The following is a 9,178-nucleotide window of genomic DNA, read 5'->3' on the forward strand; positions in this document are numbered from 1 at the left end:
CCATCCACAACGTCGAGCGCAGGCGGGAACGAGCACGCGCGCTAGACGAACGATTTGAGCGATCTGAGGACGTGGTCTACGTTGACGCAGCCGAATATCGTGCCCGCGACGCCATGACGGTAGCGATAGTCGATTATCAGGGACAATTACTCACGGCCGCATCGCTCGCTACGGTGCGACCTGCGGAAGGTGAGGAGGTGGCCATTGTCATGGCCATATCCAACACCAGCGCAAAAATAATCGTTAGCGATTCGAAATCTGCCGTCAGAAACTTTGCAAAAGGTAGGGTATCGCCTCGAACCACAAGCATAATCGCGAAAGGGAAAAACGTAAGAAAAATTCAAATAACTTGGACGCCAGCACACTCGGGTCTGACAGGAAACGAGGGGACCCACGACGCCGCCCGAGGTTTAGTCAGCCAGGCAGACGTCGACCCCACCTCACCCCAACTCGTCAGATCGGAAAGGGATCGCATGGTGTCGTACAGAGAAATCGTAGATCATTACAGATTGGCAAGACGAAAGTATCCCGCCGCGCACCGCAGCCTCACTAAACGGGACTCGGTATGGTGGAGGCAGTTACAAACGAACACGTTTCGAAACCCGGTGGCGCTCAGTCGCTGCTATCCCGAAATATACTCAGGAGATTGTAAGATATGCGCGGGTCAGGCGTACCTCTACCACATGGTCGTGCCCCGCGAGACAGAATCAAAATGCTGCAGCAAAGGCTAGAAGCGACTCGCTTACTGTAACGAACATGGAGCAATGGGAGACCGCTTTGCTCAGCCCCGATCCGGAAGTGCAACTTCGGGTCGTCCGGATGGCCGAGGCCGCCGCCAGAGTCCAAGGGCTTCTGGCTGACGACTGAGGAAGAGGGGAGGAAGACGAGTGGAAGACACCACCTTCTCATTCGTCCCTTTCCTTTTAATTCCAATCACGGGCAAAATAAAAGTTTCTACTACTACTACTGCTTTCAATAATATAACATCTTCGCAATAACATGTCAAATTCGGCACCCTGTGCAATCGTGTTTGAGCTGGATATTACAAAATGTACTTGAATTACAACATTCAAATTTTACTCACGTGTCGTCCTGATAGCTTTAAAGAAACACACCCAATATTATAATTGCGTAATGTACGGTGCAACGGGCCCGCAAGTTGGAAGAAACACTCAAGAACACAAATCGCAGGACCTAATATAAAAAATACGCATTCGATTTTTCTCGAATTCTCCCCCAATGCCGGCCTTTACGTGCACTTGCATAATTATTTTAAAAAATGTTGCATCATTTTGTTTCTGGAGCGCGGACAGCGCCAGAAAGGAGCGAGCCTTATCCGCCCGGCTCTCCACGACGTACTGTGGTATTACCGACTTCCCTCAGATTTCTACAGATTACCTGTTTTGTATATGGGACAAATTATCCCTTTACGGATACAATAACTGAGAATGTAGTAGGAAAATTGCATTTTTAATGTCCACGCTGGCATCATAAAAACCAATCTGCGCGCAATTTAAAGTCCATTCGTAAGGCGAAAGAACGACATAACTCTTAGGGTCAGCCCCATATTTTGAAAAGCGCTGTTTCAATTTTTGTGAAGCTCTGCCAACATGCTTGCCGCTAAATTTACTTTGATTAGAAGTAGAAACCCCTTGGGTCATACCGACACTGGAGTGAGTACAGCACGAGAATGGGGCCCCCCTGTGAGCCAACTCCTCGCCGGGTGCTGAGACAGTAAATTGGGATATGGCTGCATCCTGAATATATATCTGATTCTTTTGCTCAAAAGGCAAAATATCACAGTTGACAAAATTTGACAAAATGAAGTGGAAAAATGGAAGTTTCAAAATTGATATTTCACGCCATAAACAATCGTCACCCTATCGAAACTGTACACTGCTGTGTAGCAGCTGCCTGCCTACCAATACCGGCCGTAATATGGATTTAGAGTTTCCATAGAGGGTACACAGAGGCCGTTATGTTGCAGATCAGACGTGCCTGCTGCTGATCCCTTAAGGTTTAAGCCACATGCGTCAGAACTGATTGCCGGGCCACTGGTCATCCCTATTTTTTACACCGCGGTAGTTGAAAACTTCGTTTCGCTCCACACATGGGAAGTGCGCGCACGTGACTTTCTTAGACAACCGTTGGTATGTTTCAGGAAGTACGAGTTACAATTCTTGAGATCTTCCTTTTTATTTATTTATTTTATTTATTCAATACTAATTTGCGTCTGCTTCTGCCAGCCTCCGCCAATCGCAGAGCTTAGCTCATGTGACTTCATAGGTTCTGTTGCGGGAAATGAGCTGGTGGGTCGCATGACCATTCCCGTTTTTCCGAATTATGTAGCTTATTTGAGCGAAGTTTACGCTAAAGTGGTGTCAGTATGATTCTAACGAGACAATCTTTTGAATGAACCAAACTTGTGTTTTCTCTTCATGGCTCCTTTAAGTATTTATTGAGAACTTTCTGGTCAATTTCAGATTCAATAGGGAGATATACAACGCAGTCAACGGCAAAGAAACGGAAACGCACCGGACAGTCGAACTGTAAATCGTTTAAATAGATAATGAAAAGCAGCGGACCTAAGGCTCCAGAAACAAGTGATGAGAAGTGAGAGGTAGACTCACCTATTAGAACGTACTGATACCCACTTGATAAGTAGGAGTCCAACCACTGAGTTATTTTCTCATTTTTGACCAAGTTTCGATTTTTCAACATTAGGTTGCTGTGGGGTACTCGATCGAAAGCTTTTAGATGCAAAGCATCTCTTGCTCTCGGCTCTGTCGTCCGTCGTCCGTCCGTCGTCCGTCCGCACCTCTCCCCCTCTCCCCACCAGCTGTGCGATAGCGCGCGCGCTTCTCCTCCTCTTCCTCTCTCCACGCCAGCTGCGCGATAGCGCGCGCGCTGCTCCTCTTCTCCCCCTCTCCACGCCAGCTGTGCGATAGCGCACGCGCTACTTATCACCGCAGCTGCGCGATAAGCGCGCATGCGGGTCTCCTCTCTCATCTCCTCCTCTCTACTCCATCTGCTCTATATAATAAACGCGATCCGCGCGCCGCTCCCTCAGTTGCTGCTTCGGTTTAATCACGCTGCACCGTCCGGAGTTACGTCATTTTCCGTTATTTTTGATACCCAATCTCGTGAACGTTTCGGAACCTTCGAGATGCTTCGCATCAACTCAGGGTTCCTCGCGGGAAGGTGGTGTCATTTTCCTAAATCCAAGAATATAGCGTAAATTTGCCTCCCCTTATCTAAAACTGTTGAGATGTCGTTAGTCCTGTGTATTAGTTGCGTTACCGTAGAAAATCGACGCCGAAAACCGTGCTGACTGCTCGTAAAAAACATGTTGCTCTCAAGATACGTTACTAGGTGTTTAAATATAAAGTGCTCCAAAACTTTACCGTCTTTACACAAAAGGGATATAGGGCGGTAGTTTTTCACAGAGAGTTTATCGCCGGATTTATGCACATGAGTAACTTTTGCAGTTTTCCAATCGTCTGGAACCACACCGCTTAGTAGACTTTTGTTAAATGTAATGTAAAGGTATTTCGAGCCCCACTCAGCATACCCGTAAAGGAATGCATTCGGTATTTTGTCTGGGCATGTTGTAACATGTAGCCTGGCGTTTAAAGTTAAAGTGAAACACGGTTAAGTAGCGCGGTAAAGACGTGACAAAAGTAGAGACCACACAGGACTAGCGCTAGACATCAACTGAAATTTTTACCACACACATCAAAAGATATACAGGAACGGCGCATGCGTGAACATGCTCAAAGCACAAAGAAAAAATTACACCATCTTCCCACGTGGGAACTCTGAGGGGATGCAAAGCCGTAGAGTAGTAGCGTGTTAATTGGTTGTTAGAGTAAAGAGACGTGTAGTAGCGTATTAAAAATGTCTTCTTTATTTATCGTGTAGTGGGGAAGGTTTTGCGGCTTCTCGTTCTGCAAGCGAGGAATCCGCTGTTGGACGCTGGCGTTTGAAAGCGTTGTCACGCTGCCGAACGCCATCTGGATCAGTTACTCGCCGCTGGCGTTTCAAAGCGCCTCCTCGTTCTCGAAGCGAGGAATCCGCTGCTCGACGCTGCCGTTTACGTTCAGCGTCGCGAGTTCTCCTCTGTGCAGCCTTGTCTTCGGGGGTGCTCGCGGTTCTGACAGTGTGCTGGCTGGCGCTAGCTGAAGGTGTGCCAGCCAGTTCGCTGACGGAATCGTTGGCGTCCATTTCCAGTCATCGGACGGCGCAGTACCGAAGAAGCAACTGAGCGGAGAGCAGACCGGGTTTATTTGCAGGCAGAGGGAGTGGAGAGGAGGAGCAGCACGCATGCGCGTGATTGAACAGCTGGTGTGGAGAGGGGAGAGAAGATTGATTGATTGATTGATTGTGGGGTTTAACGCGCCGACGCAACGCAGGCGATGAGGCGCGCCGTAGTGGAGGGCTCCGGATTAATTTTGACCACCTGGGGATCTTTAACGTGCGCCGAAATCTCGTACACATGGGCGTTTTTGCTTTTTGCCTCCATCAGAAAAGCGGCCGCCGCGGCCGGGAATCGAACCCGCGACCTCGTTCTCAGGAGGGGAGAGGAGGAGCGCGCGCTAGCGCACAGGTGGTGTGGAGGGGAGGAGGGGAGAGAGTGGTGTTATCACAGGTAATGTGGAAAGGAGGAGAGGTGTGGACGCCGGACGCCAACGGACGACGGAGGGTCGACTAAGAGATGCTTTGCATCTAAAAATCATGACAATGTCAAGTGGTGCATTTTGTTATGCACGTGGCAAGTTCGCATTCAGATGATCTATTTCTTTTTTTGACAAACTAATAGATGCCGTGCAACACACTTATTACCGCCTTTCATCATGCGCCACGCTTCAAACAATTCACGGGTGGCTTGGTCCTCAAAATAGCTCAATGTTAGTGTCTTCTCGTAAAGTGGAACACAGTGTGGAACGCACCGGCAATGGCGGCAATGTTCAGCTAAATGGCCCCCCGCAGTGGGCGCTTGAACAGTTCTACGGTGCTCCCGGAGCCCGTCATTTATGCACCCACCAGTCTGCCCAATTTAGCATTTTCCACACGATAGAGGCACTTCGTATACAACACCTTGTTCGCAACCAACAAACTGCGTGGCATGCCTCTTAAAGGGACACTGAAGTGATATGTAAACATTGCGGGATTACTTGCGCAAATTGTAGTCCGGAGTCCCCAGGCCATGTTTCGACCACCCTGAGCGCGTTTACGCGATTTTATTTAGTAGAAAAATTAATTCGAAAATGCTGTCCTCCTCTCTTTACGCTCGCCCATTTTCTGCGGCGTTTTCGTGTGACGTCAGGAGGGGATGAGCTGGCAATTGGCTGCGTTACTGCACGGCTCCCCGGCCTTCAGACAGAGTCATTCGGCCCAGCGTTTCGTCCGCCGGCCGCCGACGGGTCGTCGCAATTCGTTCGCTCAGTTGAAACGAAGCCAGGACACGTTTGTGAATGGAAGAATCTGCCTTTCTTTACTTGGTTATAGTTTGTACACTGTATCTAGCTCCAAGTCAAGGTTGCTTCACGCGCTGCACAAGCGCACATGCGACGCTTCGGTGACTGGTACGCCAGTAGGAAAATATAAGACCTCTTGAAGGCGGGAGAAGAGTCAGCGAAGTCAATATAGGTACTAAGGAAATAAAATCAACTGATATTTTTATCGTACAGCGTAAAACTAGGGTGCGGGAAGCACTTTTTTGCGCTGGGCGAACAAGCACAGCGGTCAGCAGCACGACTACGCATCTGCGAACGCTTTTCCGTCTACGAAATGCAATTGCTAGACGTGAGCTATTGTGGAAACTCAAGCGACGCTTACTGCACGAGCGCAATACAACAAATAGTCACCTAAGCTACTTGAAATGCCAAAACTAAATAAAAGTGTAAACTGGTTATACAATATATACTCTATATTACCAGAAGCAGCAGAGCCCGCCTTCGCGGCCTAGTTGTCTGGGGCGCTAGGTATGCAAGTATTTCGCAAGTCACGAGTTCGAATCCCCGCGGGTACGTGCTTTTTTTTTTTTTGGTAAGTTAACTTTTTTGTTTTCTGCCGATGTTTTCTACATTGAGTTCACCTTTTTTTCGGCGGCAAAGTTCATGGCTCCACGAACTAGTTCACAGAACGCGCACAGGCTGGCACTGGTGCGCTAGCGAGTTCTCGTTGGCGTGCTGTTGCCATAAGCACCGACTGCTTGCGGGCAGTGGGCACAGGCCAGAATGAACAGACCCTTGGCCTGGTGCGAACACGGTACAGGCATGAGTGAGGCAAGCTCCAAATATGGGGGAAAAGCGCATGACATTTGGGCGTCTGCAGGTACGCCGAGGGCGTTCATGCACTGCGTAGGCCTCGGCTAGTGAATGCTACGATTCCAAGCCGTCCTGGGAGGCTTATCTTTATGCATTTTTACAGGTGACAACATGGCAGAAGCGCGGTACGATGATTAGTGAGTTATTGAGAATGCCCATCCAACAACGCCACCGGTTGTGTTTTACAGAACCGAAACCGAAACCGAAACTTGTTTGGTTGCTCACCTTGGGCATCGTCCAATCACGGTGCGGCTCCTCCTAACGTCACAGCTTTAGTTGGTGCGGCCGCCGCAAACCGCGCATGGTAGTTTTTCTTCTTTCGCGCTTTGTAAAATAATTGCCGATTTGTCAACCGGATAAACGATGAAAAGTGTGCTAATTTTAGCCAGTCTACGCAGTGCAAGCAAAAACGGGAGCTTGACAAATTCACTTCAGTGTCCCTTTAAAGTTCAAAGTTTCCTGCAACTACGTCGCATGCATTCTGCAAACGCAATTCAGATTTCTCTTATAGGGTCAAGTGCCTTTTATGCAAAGTGGCCTGGCTCTGACAGGACAGCCACAATCGCTCCTCCCCACAACCCCACCTTCTACAGGAATATTCGGTCTTTCGAGCATGCGCCTTTCGCCTCATTCTCCCTGCATCATTCTCCCCTAATAGCATTGATTTGATGGCGCGCTGAATGAGTGCACAGTTCTATTCACTGACATCTATAGGTGGGTTCCTGCTGTTTTCTGTGTATGCGACATAAATGTGCTCATCTAGGTTGCATGAAATAAGACATCAATACTTGGCTCGTCCAGTGGTGTTGTAAAGATAGCGTGTTTGTAAACGCGGAAATATACCCCAATTGACTTTGCCTTGAAGTGTTTCCTCACGAGTTTTCTCGCCATCCCGTACAGCCCAGACGATGTTTTGTCTGATTTTGCGCTGAGAACTCGCGAGCTAATCATTTGCGAAGTATTCCCGCGTCACCCAATTTCCAGTCCAGTAAGGCGCTCACGCAAGCTCGTCGCGCGAGCTTGCGTGCGTGCGTGCGAGTGAGCAAAAAAAGGAGTCGCTACGCGAACGCAAGCACACGGTATCCCGGGAAAACTACAAAGCAAAAATGTGTGCAACTTCTCCTGTTATCAAACATTTGCTTTTATAGAGCTAATACAGCGTATTTTGAATTGCGGTGTGCGCGGAGCCAGTGTATTGGCGATATGGAATAGCTCGGTAAGGCAAAATAGCACATCGAAAGGATTAGTGTCACCGCGTAAAGAAATCCAGACGAAGCTAACAAAACTGAACCTGAAGGACATCGTTCCCTTTTGTTGACTGCGCGCATTTGCAGAGTACGTTCCAGCGGTCTTGCCTTTATAGGAATGGGGCTCTGTACACAGTCCAGTGTCGATATGATGCAAGTTGTTTCTAATCTAACCGAAGCAAATTTAGCGGCGAACATGTTGGGAAAGTTTCACAAAAATTCAAACAGCGCTTTTTTTAAAACCTGGAACTGACCCTAAGATTTTTGTCGCTTTTTCCCCTCATCAATGAACTTCACATTGTGCGCAGATTGGTTGTTATGATGCCAACGTGTGCATTAAAAATGTCATTTTAACACGAAGGTGTTTTGTTCCGGGATTCAGGATTTCCTTACGCCATATCCGTCACGGAAGTGACGCCACTACAACGAAGCAAGCAGCCTGTAAAGGGTGCACCCCTGCACACAGAGTCTTCTTGCGGGGAAGCAACCTTTAGTACTAATGAGCAGAAAAGCGAACAATGTATGGCAGAAATACGGAAGAACAAAAGCGCACCGAAGAAGTTTTGAAACCATGTAAAAGCTCAAAAAACGATATCCATCAAAAATTCTTGAATAATGAGGAGGGGAAACATTTAGAAGGAGAGCACGCGTTGGCGCATATCCATCGAGTGATTAGTGAGAAGTTTAGGGCAATAGTGGAAGGGAAGCCTGCACCGATAACATCAGCGCCACAGAAGACTGCGGAAAGGGAAATAAGTTTGAGCAACCTTGATTGGAAAAAAAAACGGAGCAAAAGGTTTCCCCTAGACAGCAGAGGGCCCGGACGGAATACCAATGCAACTGATAAACCTCTGCTGCATTGGCCGTTGTTGCCCACTTCGGTGGGTCACGCCACCCACCATGTCGATTAGCGCATGCCTTGATGTCGTCAGTGCGTTATCTAGGATGTCCGGTGTGTCTCCGGGGGGGGGGGGGAATATTCCACTCCTTGGTGAATTGCCCCCCCCCCTCGTCCGCGATGTGAGGGCTTGCGCCGTCTAAGGTCAGCGGACGAGCGCCGATGCCTCCCGGTCGAGTCCAGTGGCTTGAAATGTGTAGCGGCCACAGAGAGGCCCCTTCCCCTTGGTCAGCGAGCGTTGCGGCCAACACCGGCGTACGCTAACTTCTGCCCGTCTACGGGCTGGGCACACGCTGCCGGGTGTATGCCCCAGGGGCTAGGTGCGTAGTGCAGTGTAGTGCTTGTATCGTGGTTGTCCGCGTAATAAACCCCTGTAATATGGAAAGTATCGCTTCGCTGTGAAGTGACTGACAACGTGCACGCGCGGCGAGAGTCGCGGCTAGCTCTCGAACCCGCTGTGGGCAGAATATCTCGGCAGGGCAGTTCGGTGCGGCGCGAGAGCAGTGAGAATAACGACGGCGCGTTATTCTGTTCTACTATTCCTTAATGGCAAGGATTAAGGATAGGATGCCCACACATGGCAGGGTTAGAAAAGAAACTGGAAGAAAGTCAAGTAGGGTTCAACCTAACCCATTTGCTGCACGGCGAAGTGGTACAACAGCGTATTCCGGGAATGTTATACGCAGACGACATTGTTCTTTTAG

This window comes from Haemaphysalis longicornis, unplaced genomic scaffold (genome assembly GCF_048455015.1).
Source record: "Haemaphysalis longicornis isolate Haplotype H1 unplaced genomic scaffold, Haemaphysalis longicornis Haplotype H1 scaffold_30, whole genome shotgun sequence".
NCBI classification, from domain to species: domain Eukaryota; kingdom Metazoa; phylum Arthropoda; class Arachnida; order Ixodida; family Ixodidae; genus Haemaphysalis; species Haemaphysalis longicornis.